General features: G+C 33.2%; 1 protein-coding gene across 1 annotated transcript in view; it reads left to right on the top strand.

Annotated features, from left to right (window-relative positions):
* Positions 1-24,578, top strand: part of Myo10A (unconventional myosin 10A) — a 122,965-nt gene continuing 98,387 nt past the window's right edge. Inside the window, exon 1 of the mRNA XM_073075621.1 lies at positions 1-232. The gene's annotated coding sequence lies outside the window, so the exon portion shown is untranslated. The remainder of the gene's footprint in view (positions 233-24,578) is intronic.

Raw genomic sequence — 24,578 nt, 5'->3', positions numbered from 1 at the left:
GTCGAAACAACCAGTCTGAGTCTTTTCATTAGATCGCGACTGCGGTGTAGTGGCCGCGGATTGTCTGACAGCCTACTCGGGAAGGTTACGAAAATATGTGTGAAAATTGCCGTTACACGAGTGTTTGTTGTAGATAAGTGCTCATATTGTGACCGTAGTGCTCAAAGTTTGTGTTATGAAGTTTAGTTGACGGAGGCTTTCAAGGAACACCGGGTGTATCGAGTATTTACCTGTAAGTAAGGCGTACGTGTCTTCGTGACGTCGTGATTTGCTCCTGCCGATCCTTGAGTTGTGAACTTGACTAACTACCACCTATTTTGATGCCTTCAAGTGGAAACTTACGAACTACCTAATTTACACATTAATTGTTGCTTATACAATTATTTCAAAATGAAAATATTACTTACAATAAGTCATACAAGAAAGTTTATACATTTTATATGGAAAACCACATGATTTGTATTAGTAGTAATGATAATTACAATCCAGCATAAGTAGCAAAGTATCATTAAGTTAGTATGTTTGCTTAGCCACAGTCATATATGTATAATATTGATCTTAAATACCACGCGATAGAGTTTATATTACACGTTACGTTTTTGCTCATGAGTAGTGCCGTATATTTTTAGGTCGAATATTATAAAATTACCTAAATATGCTAATTATATTACAAATCACTTGAATTGTAATATCCGTTATCTATATGGGTAAGAAACAAATCTTTACTTAATATAACCTACTTACGTAATAATCTTTTTTATTTACGTTGTTATCAATCTACCCGCATATTACCCTATCGCTTTGATTGCGGGTAGATCGATTGCGTAAATATAATAGTTGATAGAACTTTAAGAAAGGACCTAAACTACCTTTATTGAAGTAGCATCTTGTCAAAACTATGTAATGAGGGTTTAGCTCGCGCAACATCAGTAAATATCAAAGTATATGTGTTAGCCATAATCCAAATATGTTTTATAATTAACGTTTAATCTTTATATTGTCCTTAAGAAAAATACACAATTATTCTCATTTCTGAATGATAGTATAACGATAACGTTGTTTCATTGTAAGCAACAAACAGGTAATCTTTGACCCTGGGTCAGTAACCTTTGCTAAAGAAGTGCACGCCACAGGTGCCCAAGGCATAAAAAGTATATTTTTTTTATGAATACAACTACATTTACCAACCTGCTTACACATTCAATTATTGACTCAGCTGTACATACAGACAGTTAGTAGACAGCTTTAAATTTAACAATACAAGTTATTACTATTATATATGTATAGGATATTTACTAAGAGATTTTAGGTATGTTTTTCCAATCGATATTCTTGGAATCGACTTTCTAGGTATCTATTTCTCCGTACTAATATGTGTGGTATTTTACCATAAACATTAGTATAAAAACTTAAATTATAAATCTATTCAATTACTTAAAGTGGGATTAAAGCCGTAAAATTCTATTTCCCACGTCCATATATTTTTAATTTTTATACATATCGTATGTAATGACGAACGCCGAGACCCCATTATAAAATTATTAGACCTTATTTCATATTTGGTAAGTGCTACTTATTTTATTACTATAACGGTTTATTCCTGATATGTTTATGGGCTCAATGTCTGCGAATTATTATTCAACAGACTAGCCGCCAGCGTCAAATTATCTATTATGGACAAGATTAACTTTTTCAAAGATGGTGACTGTACTGTGGGAAGTATCTAAATATAAATTTGAGAAAAGAATAGGTACTAAGTGTAGTAAAACTATAAATTTGTACATATTTAATTTGTCTATGGTAATATCAAACAGGTATCAAAGTAGAAAAGCGTGCTACCTGTACTTTGGCTTCATTTTTCTCTAGGTACCTGTAATAAAGATTCTACATATTTAAGACTCAAGGGTTCCAAAGAGTTAGTTAAACAAATCTGCAAATAAAATGTTGGGTGTTAATCATTTATTGCAGCCACTAAACACACATTTTGAAATACCTATTGCAAAATATATCCTATACAGCGATTTTACTCACGCAGGTAAATAACGTTTGACAAGTCGAGGTCAAGACGCTCAACTGAAGTGTAAACAAAATAAATGAGCATCGATCGACTCCAGTGAATCTACAATATCTAGTTATGTAACCATCATCGATCTCTTTTTAATCTTATCGGTACCTAATCTGCATTCAAGATATTGTAGAAGAATTTCTTCTTTATTAATAATCGAGCTTTTATTTGCGACCAAGTACCAATAACACCAGAACTTAAAATTGTTACGCGAATACTCCACATAGATAAAAGAAGAATCTTGACATGAAGACACACAGGAAATCACTAATTTTCTAAACTTCTTAATAAATATATTTTGGAACGTAATACTTAAAAATGGCTATTGCAAAAAGGTAAAAAGTTATGTTGTAATATCAGACGCTTATATTATACATCCCTAGGTGTTGACACGTATTGATTCGATATTCTTATCATAATCTGATCTGTAAATCCGGTACTTGAATATCAAAAATCGCCATAGTACTAATTTAGCATAACTTTATCTAATTAATATTGTTTTCGGTCAAACTCCGAGGCGATGACGCCATTCGTGCTGTGAGGACGTGAGTTCAGGTCACGCTTTTCCATTCATTAGTTATGTTTACCTCGGACCTACGACGTGGTAGAACAACGATATTCGTGAATTTTATTACACATCACTGGCAATGAAACTTTGCTAAAACTGAATACCTGTTTAGTATTGCAAGAAATACTTAGTATTGCTACGTTAGCATAACGTATAACGCACCCTTAGAAGTTTGTCTTAAGTGACAACAATAAGAAGCATTCTGCATAATAAAATTGATCCTCCGTGTTGGATTATGCCCAGTGAAGAGCCCCTTACTGGTGTAAGCCGTTATTTTATCAACATTAAAATAAAGTTTGATATCATATTTGCGTCAAGAAGTATTGAAACGATCGGGGTTCATATGACCTCCAAAATTTAATTCAAAACAGGTACAGAGTACAAGCAAATCGTAATTATCGTAGCCTCACACATAATACTTAAATAACTCCGTAGGTTTATAAATTTATCATAGTATTTATCTGTTCTTATTGGGTTCTTCATTAAAATAAACGATAAAGTCAATGTTTACGGCATTTTTGTAGATAATGCTAAAGAAAAAGTTCTGTCTGGGATTGTTAGGCCTGTATTCACGGTCCCCTCCCATGACAATTGATGTAAAGGTCACAGGCCGCTCACGCTTGTCTAGGCCAGATGAGTCAATCTTGGAATCGATGAAAGCAATACTAGCGTTAGTTGATTATCTATGAATAGATAAATCCAAACAATCAATTATGAATCTTGCATTTAAATCGAAGATGTGCCCATGACCTGAAGTTTTATAACATTGAGACAGTATAAAGTAACCCATTAAAATCTTCATTCCTCATTGGATTAATGCACTACTATAATTTAACAATCTTAATTGTTTAAAATAAAGACAGTCATTTATTGTTTAAAACATTCATATCATATACTTAAGGATCTTTAATATTTTTTCGAGCGTCCACTTATATTAAAATATTTAATCTTTGTGTAATAACGTCTGTGAATAATGCAGTGATATTAATAGCGGACTGTGAACAAACTTGAAAAAAAAAAGAAATAACTTAATGTTAGGGGAGATCCGGCATGATGTCAGAAAATTCCGAAGCCTTTGCCTTACTCATACGAACACATAACCCGTAAAACGCCTATATAGCTGTAATATAATGCTTCAAAATGAATACGCACTGAGATACAATCAGTCAATAGAAATAAAACTTCGTGTGAAAAATAGCAATTATAAACTGATATTTTTATCATGGTAACTATCATTAGTAAATAAGTATTAAGTCCTTATATTTAATTTCAATGTAACTGGCTAGTTTATTTAATATATGAATACACTGGAACAAGCTGTTCTAAAAATATCAGAAAATTTTAGTGATAACTTTTATTTATATCAATAACTTTAACAAGTTCATTCCTAAAACACTATTATGATAATATTGTGGCACTTTACGTACACCTATTGATTCATGGTACTAAAAGATCTCGACCAGATATGTTCGAGGAGCAATACAAATAACTGTATGGATCACAGGTATAATGGAGGGTCTTAAAAATACTCAAGTACATTACTTGATATCTTCGTCACTTTAAAAATATCCAAAACAAATTTGCCGCCCCTAAATTTTGCCGCCCTAGACTCCAGCCTATTGATAAAACCGCCACGTGTGTAATAGAGTAATATTATGTAAGTAAACTAAATTACCTTCTGTTAGGGATATTAATATTTTACGCGAGTTAAGGCGTGTCGTAATAAACAACCAAATTGAATTACAATTAAAGGCCCATTAAGTAAATTATTTTCGAGTTTAACAACTTAATTATTTGAAAGCGTAAATAAATACAGTTTACACGTTAAACACGATTCACAAAGTTGATGTAGAGTCAGATAATTTTAATTATTGCAATTTTGTAAGTAAAAGTTTTCATGTTAGTAAAAAAGTAACAGTTACAGAAACTGAAGGCTACTGATATTATAATTCTAGTCACGTCTAGAATACATACTTATAGAAAACATACATTACTAATCTATGATAGAAATATCACATAAAATAAGTAAAGGTAGTACCTTTTAATACGTAGTTACTACTACATATTAATAAAAGTTCCTCATTTGCATAAATACAGCAAGCATGGGTAAGTGTGTTTTCTTTATAGTAAACAATGGACTAACATTATTTTCGTGGTTCCTTATTCAATAAGTTACGCAACTGTAAAGTAACATGAAATGTTAAATTACTAAACGAATGACAATCGGCGTCAATGATGAGGTCTACAATTGTTACATTGTTCTTGAAATGTTCTTATACTTATATAATAAATGCTACCTCACAAAAAAACATAAAACAATAACTATGTCATTAAAAGATTAAACTTAACTTCACTAATGTGCTACGCATCCGTAGCTTATCGAAATTAAGTACGGGAAATAATCTCCGGAGGAAGCTGTGAATTTGCGTCATCGTTTTCACATTTTAAGTATTTCCCCATTTATTATAGGTACATTGATTACAATTGTTTAGTAAATAGGTACATGCCACAATCATAATATGAGCGAAGTAGAAAATTTATTGCAAATTAGGTAGGTACTTAAATGTCTAACTCTCTATCAGTCAATTGTTTATGTCTTAATTATTAAAGATGTATATGGCATATGGCGAGTATTTGCAATCGGTCAAGATATTAAACTTTGTAAGGGTCAAATCCTTTTCAAATATACAGATATTACGTATGAATTCTGTTCAAACTAAGCCTTGAAGATATTGCATCGTAGGAAGTACGTATTTTATACAGTAAAACGTATTGCCATTGTAATACGACAAGTTATTTTTATGTAGATACCTAGTAAAATCATTTCGGACATGTCGTGTTGAATAATTTGGTAGAAAGCAGCTATATGCGCCGATAATAGACGTGAGACGTAACGGATTTCTCCGATACGTTCGCTTCTAAATACAAAACGCCAGCAACTCCTGATAGGTCTTCTGCACGCGAGGATTATGAATAACGTGGTCTAGTTTTCGCAGATTTAATATGAAACATTATTACTGAACTCACTCTACTGTATATTTACGATGCATTTAATAGATCGAGCACTTGGAATTATTGCGACGAAACCCCTGAAATTACGAGTATAAAAGAAAGAAATATATTTCGACTTCCAATCCTTTGGATCTGTAATAATTTGTATTTAAAATCATAATTTAAGAGTCCCATAATAAGATAGGAAGTTAAAGTATCTGTAAATTTACTGCAGCGTTTATCACGATTACCAAACAATACTTTGACTATACTGTACCTTCATCTTGATTAGCATAAAAAAGGACAAAGAGGATACGAAAGATGCCTACTGGTCGACAATGTATTTTCTAATTATAATTCATGCAATGTTACGCTGCTATACTTGCTCCCCGTATATAAACGTACATATATTGTATTATGTATAGAATTTGTGTTAGAGTACCCATGTACGACTGTCGATCGGTCCTTATTTCAAGGGCCTTGAAGGCAGACGACTCTACATTCATAGCAACTAATGACTTCATGCAATATGCGTCTGCAATTTGTAGTAATTTACGAGATAAAAACCTTAAAGGTTACATACGACGCATTGGCAGCCAATTTATTTGATGTTAAGAGCTCTACGACTAAAATAGTGGTAGGTACCACAATATGTGTACTTTTACCATATTTTGCCCGTAGATGTACTAATGTGAATTCAAGACGTGACCATATAGCGATGTAACTATATTTACATAAACATGAAGATACAAGGCATTTACGTACATATGAAGAAGCATAAAATCCTAAAAACGTTCGTTTTCTACTCAAGCTTGGACGCGATAACATTCCATCAATTAAATTTCGTAACCTGAGAGAATAATATTAATTGTGCCGAATATGATAACATTGCGCAAAAAGCAATTAAGTAATGTAAGTACGTGTCTGGGTACCCTTAGCAATGCAGTCAAAAGGAATGCTGGCGTTTGCAACACTCGTCAACTTTATTTAGATATGAGGTAATTAGGACTTCGTTATGTGTGTGGCAAGCTGGCACGTGAATATTGTAAAAAAATAATTGGAAAGACCTCCCTACATATTTATTAAAAAAAAACATTTTTGTACACATGTATATACGTACAAAGTTATACTTTTTTGGCTAAATTAAAAATAATAGTGTTGACTGTTAGTCTCCGCCTCCATTCCATGGTAAAAAATACACACGGAACTTTTTCTTTCAAATACTAGAAGTGTTACACAATTTAACAGAAATACATTTTCATACAAAAATAGCACTATTATGTAATTATTGCAACCAATATGCCTGTCGTTTTTATGTATAGATAGAGTAATAAAATCTATTATTTTCATTTAGTTCATGTGCACTTTGTAATGTAGGTATCCACCAAATTACTGCTACGACTTTTAAGCTAATATTTACGTTTCCGCTACAGCAAGACAAGGACAAATTTTAGAGAATTTGATTTATTTCTGTGACCATGTACCAGTATTGTAAGTAAGTACGTAATGCATAAACTTCGAGTACTTGAATAAATCGATAACAGAAAATTTTACGATAAACAAACTGAATACAAACTACATTCTCAGTATATCATAAGTATACTTTAATGTATATTTACAGGTTTAATAAAGTAAGATTGACTGTTTCCTGTAGCAAAAAAAATGTTTAAAATAATGCTTTATAAATCTATCTACATATTATAGGCACGCAAACAACATCAGTTGTGGAATTCCGCAATCAGCGCTCAATGCTGGCAACATTAGGTAAAGTATGACAATGGATTCCTTCGCGTGCCGTTCTAAATTCCCGCGCGAAGTGGGCCTACGAGTCCACACGTCGGAAGTGCGTCGCTAAATACTGCATGCGATGAACATTTAAATTCGCCGCAGGCATCGGTTGCAGGTCAGGTTAGTTAGGGACACTTTCTCGTTGCACTTGGATTGAATTTAAAAGAAATCGCTTACTTATTCTACACTGAGTATTTTATGTATTTTTATAACTGAAGGAGCAAACAAAGACTCTTTCATCGTCGTCAATCCATTACTGTTCCACTGCTGGGCACGGGTCTCCTTTCAGAATGAGAAGGATTAGGCCATATGTCACCGCGCTGGCCAAGTGCGTATTGCGAGTTCACATACCTTTGAGATTTTTTTTAACCCTCAGGTATGCGGGTTCCCTTGCGATGTTTTCCTTCGCCGTTTAAGCAAGTGATAATTAATTTGTAATACGCGCATATTCTGGGATTTGAACCTCGGACCCCTCGATAGAGAGGCCGAGTCTCTTGACCATTAGGCTATCACTGTGTCAAACAAACACTCTTTACTTATTATAAATAATGAACGATTTTAAAGGTAATATTTATATTGTGGTAAACAGAAAAGATGAGTTATCAAGTTATGACATAATATTTTATGTTCTTATTCAGTGGTGCCAGTTTATTTTGAATGGTTGTTAAGAAAAAAATCAGGGTGCGTCCACCTTTCCCTTTCCGGAATCCAAAATACCTTCGAGCCACACCTGTGTTGGTACTGAGCTACTGATGAAATGTCAAACGAAAGTAGGCATTTCTCGGTCAGCATTCAGCATCCATTCAGCTTCGGCCTACTTAACCATGCCAGGCGTAAAGCGTGGACTCATTGGGCATTTAAAATTTCGGGTAGCGTAGACACAAAATATTTAATAAGTTTTAATTGTTATTTATACGTGTTTGTACGTCCTTAATTGGGGCAATACATATATTGACAGTAATAAATAATATACTAATTACAGCTCTTCTATTTTTCATCACACTTTAATTAACCTAGAAATTGTCACATAACGTGTGTTTAATATGTTACTGAGATTTATGTTAGAGCTTGCCTGAAATAAAAAGTTATATAGTCCGCGTAAAACTGCTAGTGGGCTCTGAATATAGAAAAATTAATCGCGTCGCCATAGCAAATTGTATAACTACACCTGCTCGCAACAACTTCAGAGGGGACTAGCAGTTTGGCGATAACTATACTTACGTATTATTAAAAATATATATTACAAGAAAGTAAATTAATGAGCACACATTTTAACTTAAAATGTAGCAACTCGTTTGATAAAGGTTATCGTATTCCATCCGCGCACAGAATTTTCAATAGAGCGCCATCTGCCCTGCCCTTTGTAGCTCGAAAGCAGCCATCATTAACATTTGAACTTTTCCAGTGAAATGTTTTTGTGCCATCCATACTCACTACTCACTTTCGTATACAATTCCCGTGTAATTTATTTTCAATAACTAAATTTAAGTATTTGCGAAAAATGATACCCACACTTACTTACATAATAAACTAACTCTTTATAGTCATTTTCGTCTGAATTCTAAATTTTCTATGTAATATATTTTACAAAAAAAGACGAAAATAGTAAAGAACCTTTATATCCAGAAAGAAACATTTAGATTTCGCCTTACTTATACTTTATACTCTTACAAAGACTGGGCAATACACGAAGATAGTTGTGCCACGAGAATTGCCGTAATTATTATAAAATTGAATATTAATATTAATGTGCCTTATACGAAAATTACCAAAATATATTTTAAGAATGCATCCCTTGTCACATCTACATAACAACGTACTTAAGTAAGTGGGGGTACGCCGAACTTAATTTCTATACACATCTTCATTATAAAATAAAGTAATATACATATTAAGTTGATAAGAATGTGAGCACCTACAGGTCTGTGAATGTGAGCCTTTTATATGTTACATTTGCTGCACGCTTGTTTACCAAATTCACAAAAAAGAATTGTCAATTGACCTTACAATTCTACAAGATAACAAGGATATTGGTAATATTCGAGCTTTCACCTTACCTACCACTCGTGGCTTTACTAAACGTTCCAGCACTTGTTACTTGAACCCATATATGAATTGAAATTAAATTTTATGTACTCACTGCCGCCTATTAACATTTGCTTCGCCAGTGCGTCGATTTTGAAAGTAACTCTAGTTTTAGCTGCTGTAAGACAGGAAAAGGTGTGTCTAACTCCGCCGCAGTCTAACAAAAAAACTTCCTTATTTGTCTATTTGGTTTTTCATGGCGTTAGTCTCTGTACTTCAACCAAGTTAGAAGAAGAAAGTGATATCTGTTATTTACAAGGTCTATTAATTCTTTCACATTCAGACATTAGGTACCGTTGCAGGGCACTGGTTCGAAACAGTCGGTGACCGTTCGCGGTCAGGGTGCCCTCCTACTAGTTCAATACCTATATTTACTTATGATAGATGACATGATATATTTTTAATCACGTATCAAGTTAGTAACTAGAGCTTTGGCTTTTTAATGAATGAAAATTTTGACTCTTTCCATACGTTCATACATACATACATTCCATGCCTACATTCAGAGGCCAAAAAGGGTTTAAATTCCATTTGAAATAATTTACTGGATTTTCTGGTATTGTATGGATGTTAGAAAATTAAACATATATCTACATGTATATTTTAAACCATAAAAAGCAAAACAAACATATTTTTACTACAAGCACAAAACCGAAGTTCAATGTTTCTTATTGCATTACTGAGTAACAGCTGCGATGTCCATTTACATTTTTCGTATCCACATGTCCTATTCTGAATATCAGGGGGGTTACTACCATCTCTTAAAACAATATTATTTTAATAATACTTTTACTTTTTTTTTGCAGGAAATTTAACCTTATAAGCAAAATATGACAATTTCAGTTGGTTTTATACAATGGATAAGCGAAAAATTAATAAGGGTTTAAGTTCTTTCAACTGTATATGGCGGAATTTTTTACTGTTTTAAGGAGGAAATAAAACTTTCCTGAACTATGATGGTTTTTAAAAGATGGTGGTAGGCCCCCAGGAGTTTAGTAGACTTCGTCATAAAAAAGTAAGTCGTATGTTGCGGCCGGCAATAACGGCGATCATTCATTATTACAGCTGCCATTACGGCGGTTTAAAGTAAATTATGTCAACGTGACATTTACTGTTACGAGTAACGTAAAAACATCGCGCTTGCAAATGGCTAGCCGATGGGTTTGCAAAATAACAAAATGGACTCCCATATAAAAACTTTTCTTATAAATGTCCTAAAATTGGTTTCAGTGGACAGGCTAAAAAACTTAATGTTGATTGATTAAAATAATTGACATTACCTCAATGAAATTTTAGGTTATACATCTATGCATTACCTCTTCTGACGACGACTCTACATTATGTCTTTTTCGGTAATACCAAAATGCTCTTCTCGTCAGGAGTCTATGGTTTGTAAATTGCTTTAATTATGTACCTTGGTACATCAAATACATGGACTGATGTACCTTGCTACATCAGTCCATGTATTTTTTATATAATATTATAATGTAAGGGATTACATTCCTAACCGAGGTCGGCCATAGATGCACCGAGAGATGTCTTGTGTCTAGTAAGTCACAATATCCAGATTCATGAAATCATCACATCGTTATAATTTCGATGACTTATTATTTGGTAGGCAAAGGAAATAAATGTGATATACTCGTATTAGGTATAGTTCCAACCGTAAGTACAATTAAGTAAAAAAACCTAATTCATTCTACAAATTATGAATAGAAACATTCGATCCTCTAAAAATAATATTACTACGTTTTAAACTTTATTCAAATGCGAACAAATATTCGAAAACAATTTATAATTATTATACTTTGTTCACAAACTCGCATATTACGCCATCTTATTAATTCATAGCGTTGGATAGCGGGTCATCACGGATCTTAATGCAACTATAAAAACATAATTTATGCCAGTAGCCTTTACCGCAGATACAATATTTCAGAGATGGTCTACTATTAATGATCCATATCAGGTATTTTTCGAGATATTATAACAGTACTGTCGTGGACCAAACAAACGATGATTGGGTTATAACCACGAAAAGATTTAGAAAGCAATTTTTAAGGAAATTTATTAAGCAACTCAAATGTATCATGACAAGGCTTTTTGACAACTCAAACTATTAAAAGGAAATCACAAAACACAGGTAAAATATAAAACAATACAGATAATATAAAAAGGAAATAAACAATTATATAAATTGAACTACGCGTCGCCTACAAGTACTTTTTATCAAAACTCAAAGTATTTCTATAAAATTTCATCGTATTACGTAATTTAGTCTACAAGAGTCAATTAGCGAAATACCAAAAGTATGACGCAGTATCCAATATTTTATGTCTTTATTAGTACCAATTCCGTTGGTGATCGTTTCGTAATGATCGGTAACGGATCACCATCTCATAACTTGCGCTTACACGGTTTTATCGAATCTCCCACTGCGTGCGTAATAAATACAGTCGTTATAATATAACAGGGAACGATTACGCAGTTAGCGTTAGAAAGTATCTTCGAATACCTGCGAATTTTCTATGACCGATGCGATTTTGTCACAGTAATTATAAAATGTATGTAATTAAAGAGAGCCATTAGCTCTACATTTGTGTTTTTTTATCGTAAAATATGAATTTGCACGCCCTTTTTCGATAATATTATGTGATCCAGCTAAACACTAAACATTTTCGTGAGTTAGTAGGTGCATACAAATCAAATAAACATTATATCATAAATAAAATTTAATCCTATTTAACTCTATAAGTATAACTCTATAATAAAAAAAATATTCACGACATAAACGTATTGTGAACTACAACGATACTCATGTTTAAAGCAGAATGAAGATCGAACAATCAAATCAGTAGGTAGCAATAACTCTCGGTTGCAAGAAGTAACTGAATGCGATGAATTTATAGGCTATACAATAGTGCCTAGCCCTTATGTAAGGAAATGTTGTATAACTGTAGGTTGGGTAGTACCAGGTATTGAGCTGTAGTGTGTGACAATCAGTCGTATGGATGGGACAGAGGGCGCGGCAAAGACAACTTTCTTTCGACGACTAGGGTACCCATATTGTATGCAATACATTGGAAAGTTAAAATAGAGATGGTTCCTTGATCAATAAGCTTTGATAAAAGACTGCCCAGGATTTGATTCAAGAGATATTTGCATCGTGATATTTTTTTTGGGTCAATCACAGGGGGCCTCCCAAGAGCTTTTAAAAATCATCATAGTTCAGGGAAGTTTTATTTCAATATTGCATCAACATTATTTTATTTCGTACCACGACCTCCTTAAAACAGTTTTGTTTTATTCCTGCCGAGTGATGTAAAAAATGAGTAATTTGTCTATTACTTATCCATGAGGAAACAGACATCGTAACTAGTGTCATCTCTTTGGCTTGAATGGGTTCCGTCATACGCAGTTGGACAAACTTAAACCCTTATTCATTTTTAGCTTATCCATTGTATAAAAGCAACTGAAATTGTCATATTTATAACAAAAATATATTCATAACAAAAAGAATGAATAATTTCGACCGACATATACAAAACTGCTTATTGTAATATTATAAAAACAATCTTACTTTAACGAGGTCGTGGTACGAAATTTCAATATGTGATTTAAATAATATTGTTTTAAGAGATGGTAGTAACCTCCGAGGTCATATCGTTGGTCGATTTAAATTTTAAAATACATAAATGTAGGGCTAGGATATTCTTTTTAATGTATGTTGAGATATATACAATAATAGAATGTGTATTCGATAGTAAATAAAAAACAATTACGTTGTAATGTATATTTTTCTGGATATATTCAAGAATGGCAACACTATCCCCGGCGCAGCCTCTCGCGCGATTCACGGAAATGCGAGAAACTGTGCGTCTAACTCGGCAGTCGTTGTAATAAAATGCAGTGGATTGTGTGGCATTTCCTTGAGCGATACCAGGCTCACCGGGCAATGTACCATTCGCATGGTTGTCGCAGCTAATGATATTTTGAGTAGAAAACAATTGCAACTAACCGCTTTACATATACCGCCGTTTTTATCTCATCCTTTTATTATTATTTTGTTTGGTTGCTGTTATATAAATGCTAATTGTAAATATTGTTATACAAGTATCTCATTTTGCACACCCGAATGCGTAGAGCATAAGAAAATATGCTAATTTTATGACCCATATCACTATTTGCAGATTTCTTGCTAATAAGCGGAATTAAATTGACAAATGTACCCTAATCATACTATCTACATCATTAGAAAACTTTTCAAAGAACATCTTAGAAAACGTAAAGAAGAATATCAGAAGAAATCTTCTCCAAAAGTTGCATGTTTGTGCTATGCATGGTTCATTCACAACTTCGCAGCCTTATCAGTTAGTGACGCCGATCTCTAGGGCCGAGAACTTGCGAAGAGCAAACATCACACACAAGTGTCAACACTTTCTTTTGGAACTTTCTCGAACAATGTACGAGGAACACGTGTTCTGTTTTGTTTCTTTTTACGTAACGTTCCTTCCGCTTTGTGGCAATTCCGTTCCACCCGTTTTCTTTTTATCTGTAACTGTGTGACAATGGTCTATCAATTATCTTTTATTTTTCTACTAATTTACATACACATAATTTTCAACCAATCTTTACCATATTATATCAATTATTATCCTCCATTTTATTCAAATTTAGACACGCGGTAGCGTTTCAGCCAAGTTGTTCATTTATTATCAAATCCATTATATATGTAGTATTAAAATTAAAACAAACGTTCAAAAGATAGGTACTCCATAATAAAATGGATGTAATAATAATATTATAGTGTTAATTTTCATGGTAAAAAGAAAATTAATGAAAATCTATCATTTTAGTATTAAAATATTTACTTATACCTTAATTATTTATATCGGTCATATCATTATCATTAAAAATCAAAACATATAAGTTCCCTATAAACGAGTAAGAGAAATTAAATTATCATTAAGATGTAATCATCAAAACGTTAATGGTGTATGATTATAATGGAACGTAAGAAAACGAGAAATGATTTGGGTTTCAATAACGAATGAAAGTTAATGGGCAATGTTTATTCATTAATCATAATGAACAATTTATGTGCGAGCGTAACATTTGCAGGTTTGTAATGTATTTTTTTGTTAATTGACTTTCAGTTAAGTTGTACTTATTTAAAGAAACAATTTCAGGAATGATGATTACTCGTGATTATGATAGAATTTGTAATTATAACTTTTGTTGCTGTACCTACATACCATTAAATAAATTTGAGTAAAATAGAATCTATAGTCATATTTATACAGTTAAATTAAGCTAATATCAGCACTCGGATAAGATCGAAAGTTTGAAATCGTAAACTAATTTGATCAATTTTTAATATATCATGCCTTCATACCTTACGAAAATTGAAGTGTAGACAGGACCTTGCCAATTTAAAAAAAAAAAACAATTTACATGTAACTTGATTCATACAGTTTTACCCCAATTAACTTTACTTGAGCTACACAATTAAAACTGAAATCCGAATAATAAAAATTATTTATCTGTGCTGACTACAAGATGACTCAATATACATAGTTCGTAACAATCGCGGAGTTTAGATAAAAAATAAAAATCCCACGAACGAGTTTTAATGCATCGCCGATTCTCGCAAAATCAAAGGTCATTCATAAAAACGGTTTGTTTTGTTAAAACCTCCCTTTTTTACGATGAAAGAAATCCAATATACTTTATAGAGCGAAAAGTTTAAGCATTGACCTTTTATTTCGCTGTTTTACCGTATTCTCACACTTGGCCTGACCCTGTGCTGTTTGTGCTTCGTGCATTGTTATCATTATGACTTTGGCGCTATGTTGAATGTTAATTGTATGTGCAACCGCAAAATTTTGACTTTGCACAGATTTTAACAAGGTTTGAGCACTGTTCTCTGTAAGAATTGGTATTGACACACTTTTGTAGTGTAGTAGTATTACCTATTGCTAAAGTTTATAGTGTATGGCCGAGTCAAAACGATTTAACTTCAGTTCTAACTTTACAAGAGTTACGAAAAATAATCACAATATTTGAAATTAAAATTTTGTTTCTATGGTTTTAACTTTGTGAGATTGTGTATAGGTAGTCCACGTAAAACTGCTCGTCCGCTCAGAATATAGAAATAAATCGCGTCGCCATAGCAAATTGTACGAATACACCTGCTCGCAACAACATCAGAGCGGTCTAGCAGTTTGGCGCGGATTATACAAAGATTAAGCTTACATAGGTTCTCGCTTATCTATAATCTCGATCGAGGGATAAGATTTCACAAGTTGTTGAACCACGATCTTTACCTACCTAGCATCTAACGACCATATAATGATACTCTATATTCTGCCCAAAACTAGGATTATCTGTACTTGGGTGCCATGGACATTAACACCCACAAAAACCCAGACTTATTGATGTGAAACATCTATAGCCGCACGTAAAAAAGATTTCTGGCGTGGCGACGATTACCTTTAACTACATAGACAAATGTTCTATAAGGGACAGAGCTATTAGAACAATGTGATAAAAAAAGACAACTAGTGTTTGACCTTGCGTTTCAAGTGTACGCAAACGTAAATATTGACCATGGAATATAGTGACCAATGATTACTTCAGTCAAAACGGGACATCGATTTTTTATGTCAAATACTTTTTACTTGAAAAAATATAGTTGGAAATAATAAAAAACACGCTTTTATGATAAAATTAACTAAAAAGTAGAAAATAATTTTCAATCTAGGAATCATTTAAGGAAAAGTAAATAGTATAATTGTGCAAAAAATGTGGGGCGCTTTATGAAAACTGATAAATGGAGCACCCCATGTTTTTTTCACAATTATAATATTTACTGTTACTTAATTGACAATGGCAACGGTTCATTTCGGAGACAACGGCACGAAGCATCGAAAAAAGGGACTGTTCCGTTAAAAACGGGACGTATGGACGTATATTTCTCATTGATACTCATGCTTGTCAAAGACAATGAAATAATGGAACAGAAGGTAAAAAATGTCCAGAACTGTCGATAATAGTTTTAGTACATCGTTTACGTAGAAATGTTATAGTACAGTTTAACTAAATAAATTATTATTATATAAATATATAATTTGATGAAAGAATGTATCTATACAGATGTATCGACTGGTTTAAAATATACGATTTAAAAATTGTTTATATTTATTATCGTATATTAGTAAAGATTACTCACTCCTAACAAGAAAATGTACCCAGTTTTGAGAATTGAAATAGTTGCGTAAAAAAGTTTTGCCACGTCTCCGTGCTAAAATGTCCCTAAAATATTTGAAATAATTATTTATCTATTATGTAAATTACGCAGTATTAGTTATTTATTTGTAAATTTTCTCTAAAAATGTTTTTATTTGTCAAGAATTCAAAAAAAACTTACTAATAAGCCGTTTGTGGCTTCATTCAATTTCAAGGCGGCGAAGTATCTTTACTAATTTATGTTTATTATTTTCAGTTTTATTTTACACACGACCATTAATTGCAAAGTTGTGTACATTTTATAAATGTACTAGCTGACCCAGCAAACATTGTGTTGCCATATAAATAAAAAAAATGTTAAGGGTGAACAACCCTTATCACTTAAGAGATATGAAAAATAGATAGTAGCCAATTCTCAGACTTACTGAATATGCATATAAATTTTGATGAAAATCAGTAAGAGCGTTTCGCAGGAGTACAGTAACTAACATCGTGACATGCGAATTTTATATAATCTTACCGTGGTCTTTTTGAGGATTAATTTCTGGCTATACAAAGATTGTTTATTAAATTATGTTTCGGTTAATTTATTCAATTAAAGAAATTTTAAAATACCGTATACTATCCTATATAAATTTTATGGTAATATTTTTTATTATTTACCACAGATATCGAAGAAAATTTAGAGATTAGGATACAGAATTTCCCATATATCGATTTTATTTTATTAAAATAAACTATAAAAAGTTATAGTTTGACTAAAACACACTAATATAAAAATTAAGCAGTGGGATCTTAAACTATAACATACACGTATGAACATCGTGAGCTTCAATAAAATGTCACTTCTGTTCTGTTGATCTATGGTCATAGATCAATGAAAATTTTTTCATTGATCTATGACAGTTCAATTCAATCAATGAAAGTTTTTGTCAATGAAAGTGATAAAGACGCAAAATGCATGGTCATGCATTTTGCGTCTTTATCACTTTCATTGACAAAAACATACTTTGTCTCTTTCTGGTTACTCATGTAATCATGGCGGATCGAACACGAAAAATAAACAAAATTTAATAATTTCTCTTCATTTACGTGTGATAGGTGATTCCATGAATCTTGTTTCTTTTTCGAGCATAATTTTTGCATTTATGCATTGCACAAGAAGACATTTTGAGGCTTAAAATTCAAAATAATGACGTTTAACGTGTTCAGTGACATTCGTGTGTATTACTACGCCGCGCGAGAGCGACTGGAGTCGTTTTAACTCGTTTTACACCACTTGACGTATTTTGTATGTTTTAAGTATTGCCCGCTTATTTTTCTGATAATAAAATGTCTGACCGTGATAATTTAGAGAGTGAAAGTGATCAGCCTTCTGCAAAGAAAGCAAAATCACACTATGACACACCATCAAGTCATCAGTAAGTTAATTATTTTTTTATAATTAAAGTATGCATTTATCTGTGCATTAAGCACGCGTATATTTGGTGTGTTTTGAGCGCCAGCAAATGTAAAATCTACTATCTTGGTAGATAAAAATTCACATAAAAATCATTGCATACAATGTTTTTAAATTATTAATTAATTTTAATGTCATTCTTCTCAGAGAATAAATTTATTAAGACTGACAGAATTGTATTTCAAAATCAGCTGATGGCGTGCAGCGCACGAAAGTTTTTTCTTATTTGTTATAAATATGAACATTAAAAAATTAATTAATTTTTCTAATCATAGTGGCATTTATTGTGAAACATTCATTATTGATACTTATAATTTACGATTTTAGTAATATATTGAAATAACTAGCTAAGATTCTTGAGTTTACTAATATATTGGAGCCAATTTATTTTTGATGTGAAACATCTATAGCCGCACGTAAAACCGTTTTCTGGCGTGGCGACGCATGCCGTGGCAATCGTCACGATTTGAAATAAATTCGTAAATTTTTGTATTTAATGAAAATAAATGTTTATTCAATAAATAGTCATCGTTATCTGGAAAAAAATCGTAATATTTTATTTTATCATTATGACATATTTAGTTCCTATCACAATATGTTATTTTCTGCATATTACTTTTACAAAATAATGTCGATGTTTCACATCTGCCAGGCGTCCCGTGACGGCTCATTTTTTTATAATACAAATCTAACCTCAACATAGATATTTGCCTGGTCGGGAATCGTATCGCATGTTAGACCAGAGTGATTACCAATGCCATGAGAGTCCTACATACAGATGAAGACATTGCATCATTGAATCTTATTATGGTCATATCAATAGGCTTTCACTGATGTAAGTACATGTACATACTGATGAATATTTAACACTACTGCATTAATTGATCCATATAACAGACATATTGCAAATCTTTTATGTAAGATCGCCACCCAGTATGCTAATATGAGCTCATTGAATAATAGCATGCATTATGAAATTATGATGTCAGTAGAAACATCATTAAATGAATGGCATTTTAAAATATGCAGGTGATTTCGCGGAACCATCTTTAAAAATTGATGAAATTTATGAAGTAGTTATTTCGTATGTAAGGAAACCGGTTGGTTTGGGTTTTAACTACACAAGAAGTCAAAATCGAGACCAGCAAAATAGCAACACTTTTATAGCAGCAGTAGGAGAAATAAAAAAAGGAACAGTATTTTGGCTTTTTAACGGATCGCAATTAATTACTTAACATTATACTTACTGTTCGAAGTATTGAGAATCGAATTAAAAATCATTTCGCATCGTCTAATAAGATTACGAAGCCGATTACTCATTGTCTTCACGGTTGTGACTAACACCAGTTTAGCTGACCTTCCTCGCCTCCCTGCACGCCTCCACTGTCAGAGTTCACGGGGAAATTCAATGACCTACAACGGATCTTTTTACATTGGTCTCAGAATGGCCAGCTGAGTGCTTATTCTCGTGGACAGAGGAGTCATTCTTGTAAATCTGTTTCGGTTGTAGTACCGTACGACATCTGAAACCTAATGTGCTATTGTGAGGTGCAAATTATTACATACGTCCCACGTCCATTGTTTTGTCGTATGTACTTTAACCTACGCTAAATGAGAGGCGAAAATAATAACAATGGGACGTCCCACACATCTGGCACACCGAAGCTCACGTCAATGCAATTGTTGTTAGAATTAAGTATAAGTTACTACTTTAACTAACTACCTACTTTGTTTGGTGTAGCTTTGCAATTTTTGTAAAGAACGTACTGAAATAAACATTATAATAATAAAAAATATTTTTAATAAACTTTTATTTGATCTTACTACTATACAATAATACTAAGTATATATACTAAAAGCGAAAGGGCCTTAAAACTAAAAGCCTTAAATAATTTAGCCACTTTCGTAATTAAATATAAAAAATATTTTTGAGTACTAAAATTAGAACTTTTTTTTGTAATTTATCAGAAATACAAACATCAAGAAAAGAGATAGAACAGATGATAAATATTCTCCGTAGAGACCATAGATATCTTGGTAAACCTTCATTAATATAGTGTTATACGATACAATAAGTAAAGACCTTAAAAATATACGCAACGTTCTTGAAATATAACCGGCGATCAATAATTACACAGTTAATAATAATCGCGACTCGTTCGAGCTCATTTCACAAGCGATTGTTTCACAACAGCTGCAGATAGAGTACTTGTCTCTGTAACAACGATTAGCTATTAGCGAGCTTACCATATCTAAATATATATAACTCAAAGGTGACTGACTGACGTAGTGATCTATCAACGCACAGCCCAAATCATTGGACGGATCGGGCTGAAATTTGGCATGGAGGTAGATGTTATGACGTAGGCATCCGTTAAGAAAGGATTTTTATCAATTCTACCCCCAAGGGGATAAAATAGGGGATGAAAGTTTGTATAAATCTTCTTAGGTAATAATATTACTTCGTAACACGAGCGAAGTCGCGGGCAAAAGCTCGTGGTTAATAAACCCTTCGTGTTCGAAGGTGATGAGGTGCGTTATCAGTTACGTTTCACAGAATACTAAATATGCCTGTTCGTAAGCGATCTTTGCCGCCCATTGCCATACATTATCAACCATTGAAATCCTCCCTAAACGTCCTTTACAAATTCATAACAGTCACAGAGTAATACCATATAATACCTATTACGTACCTACTGTACGGAACCGTAATCATAGTCATGTGCATTCATGAAATTTTAGACCATATATTACAAAAAAACTAATTTCTAAGTTAAATGTCATATCTGTCATTGACAAGCTTGCGATTTTATTGTTTCACTACATAAAAGGTTTGGCCCTAAGATAATTTCGCATTACGCTTATCGCTAGCAGCGCTAAACACCCGGTCTAGACCGGGGACTGGTTTGATCACATTGACATTACTAGTGTAACTTGAAAGTTATGAAATAACCGGCCTCAGTTCCCTGCTATGTGCTGCCGAGGTACTGACACACATACAAATACTTGAAACACAAAATTATACGCCTTATTTTCCGGTTGCCGCATTATACTGCGTCCAATTGATGCGAAACGTGATTTTTGCGAATTGTAGTTGGAAAACTGTGCTCCCTACATATTGCAAATATTATAAACTTGTAGGTTATCAGTTGCATTGACTCCATAATTGCGACAAACAATACGTCATTAACATTTTCATTCCTCACGTAGTAGCTGTATGAAAATTGAAACATTTTAAGAATACCTGATAAGGTCTAAATTGCGGAATTTATAAGTGAAAACTGTGCAAAAATTATATATTTGAACTAAAGAACACGGTAAGAATAAGTAAACCGCAGAAATAAACTGATTTTAACACATTATATTATGTAACGTCGAATCGCAATAGGCATTTTTATTTATTTTGTTTATAATTTTTTAAAGTTTTATTAATCTGAAAAAAATCTATATTTAAAAAAAATGCAGTTATTTATACCGAGTTAATGAGTAATGTACGCCCAACTGGGTTGGGTGTTAACTAGTTACCTACAAGTACGGCCTACGAACCGACACGGCTTACCACTGATGTAACTCACTGTTTTAGACGGTAGCTTGAGCTATTATTAATGAAGTTGTATTATATTTTCGTGCTCCGGAGAGTGGAATACTAAATACCCAATCAATGCATTGACCAGTAAACCTTCGAATAGTTAAATTACTTAAACTAGGACTATGCGAATTGAATTCATAGTACGAAAGATCGACATTTGACAATTTCTATCTAGTCAAATTTCGATCTTTGGTAGGAAAACATCGGACAGATTGATTATTAATAACGGGCGTAAGTCGGAATACCTCGTATGTCTGCCTTGTCACGTCCTTCAAACTTCAGAATAACTTTGCACAACGGGTATAAGTAGAAATAGTTATGAGTTATGATGACTTTGCCGCCCAATCGAATCACGAACGGTTCTATCTAGCGTAGCAAAAAAATATTTAGTCTATGGTTCTATCACCTTTAAAATACCACGAGTACAGGACGACTGCAATATTATTACGTATAAATCAATCTAAGTATTGAAGATTGTACATATGTAAGAACAGACTAGTAGTATGAACTTCAACTTCTCACGTCGGAGGATCAAAATTCAAATCCCAGACTTTCATTTCTAATAATTCAAAGTTGTATGCGTACTTAATAAAAATAATTATCACATACTTTAAGGGCGATAAAAACATCGTGAGGAAATCATGACTATGAGATCTTAAAAAATATTCTGCTAATAATTTGAAGTCTACCAATTCGCAATTTGTAGCGTGGTGGCCTATGGCTTTATCCTTCTCATTCTAAGAGCTCCTATATCTCTATAACCGCTTTGTGTTAGATACGACATCTCGGGGAGCAGAGCTGTGTGAAGATGCTTGTATGTACAAGCTAAACAGCCCCACGAATGTGTCAAGCCGGCACCGGAAGCACACCACTTTCCCACTTGCGACAACTATTGTTCACCACGCCAGCCATTTCACGCTCTTTACCCCCCATTGTGAGCAAAATGCTTTATTAATACCAATGACAACTAATATGATAAGTATTATATCATTATTTTAACCAAATAGTGTAATAATATGCATGTTTGTTAAGCCTAATTTATGCGTATTTTTTTCCGTTTAGGCGGTGATAGCTTTGAAGTAAAATTAATTCAGTATAAAAATATATACTTAATTCTAAGACGAATTAACAAACCAAGATCATTTTAAAGAGTTGGATCTAGAAATATAACATCTTGCATACAAGTCCAATTAAAAAAAAATGATTATAAAAATATATCCCCTAAATGGACAAAATTGAAAAGATCTCGTTATCCCCTTAGAGGGCATCTTATAATATAATGCTTGTGAAATCTCTTTTAAACTGGCACCCACTTTATTGCCTATTTCTAGCGAAGCTGTAGAAAGGTGTAGATGCCACCTGATTAACATATTAGGCGACCAACCGTCTGGTAAAACCTCTGTTCTATCTTCGACAGTGACTTACCATCAGGTACTGCATATTCGTTTGCTACGTCAGTGTAATAAAAATCACTACTACAGAAACGTGTACAAGACTTTACAAACGATATTTCCTACTTATGAATATGCCTTTCCTATTGTTCCGCTAGCACAGATGCGCGCTCTCTGCCCCCGATCCCACTGCTTATGCAACACCTATAAGCCTCCATGCCTTGCCGACGCTCGCTTTAATTATACCTCGTAAATTACTGAGCATAACTCCGATGACACGGTTTCTGCAAATTCTTCAGCGATACGGAAGTTGATGTTACCAGCCAATGTTCGCGATTGTGTACTTTTAATAGCTTGGATTTCAACGAGAAAACATAATACACTTAATATTGGGCAATATAACTTTACTTACTTTTAAAATACCTGAATGTGAAGTGATTACATTACTTTAGTAATAAAAAAAAACCAAGCCTTATACTTCGGTCATGTATTAATATAGAATTATCGTTCATTTCTGGCAATGTTTAATCTCGACTTTATACCTAAACGATGAGGCAGGCAGGCTACCTGATGGAAAGTAGTCACCGTCGCCTATGGACATTTGCAACACCAGAGGAGTCGCCAATGCATCGCCGGCTTTGGAGGAGAGCTCTTTTTACACCTTTTTTGAAGAGCCCCATGTCATAGCGCTCCGGGAATACCTCAGAAGGAAGTTCATTCCGCATCTTGGACGTCCGTGGCAAGAACGTCCGTGCAAACCGAACCGTGGAGGACCGCTACGAGTCCAGTTGGTGTGGATGGAACTTCATCCTTCGGCGAGTGGTGCGATGGAGGAATGGTGACGTAGGCACCAGGTCAAATAGTTCCTCGAAACACTCACCATTGTAAAGCCGGTAGAACACGCAGAGGAACTTGTGAATTTTCATTTCCTTTGCTATTTCTAAATACATATTAACACAGTTTAAAAACTGCATCTTAACAAAAATGTTTATATGTATAGTCTGGGTCGCCCATTACAATATAATCTTTTGCAATGTAACATTTCTATATTCAAATTTCCCGCACAATTTATTTACATAAACGTAAATAATCTGCAACCAGTCGTAATTGTTACTTAATTTGTGTGGCATCTGTGACGCAACAGGCCACTTTGTTCACTCGTTTGTTTCTCACCGCAATTTGTAAACATCGATTATAATTTTTGAAACCGGCAAATTGTGAATTAAAACTAGTTTTGAATTGGCCTTCCTGTGGTTTTCGTTTTCATTGAAAGAACGCGTAGAAAATGCATTAAAACGTGCGATTTGCTTGTAGATATATTATACTTCTATTTTTCCATTTTTATTTTTATTTAAGTAATTCTGAGATAAATAATTTACGTAATTAATCTTAAA

The sequence above is a fragment of the Epargyreus clarus genome, unplaced genomic scaffold (genome assembly GCF_041222505.1).
Source record: "Epargyreus clarus isolate Ecla_fem2 unplaced genomic scaffold, WU_Ecla_fem_2.2 ptg000008l, whole genome shotgun sequence".
NCBI lineage: Eukaryota > Metazoa > Arthropoda > Insecta > Lepidoptera > Hesperiidae > Epargyreus > Epargyreus clarus.
This window is presented reverse-complemented; position numbering and strand designations above follow the sequence as displayed.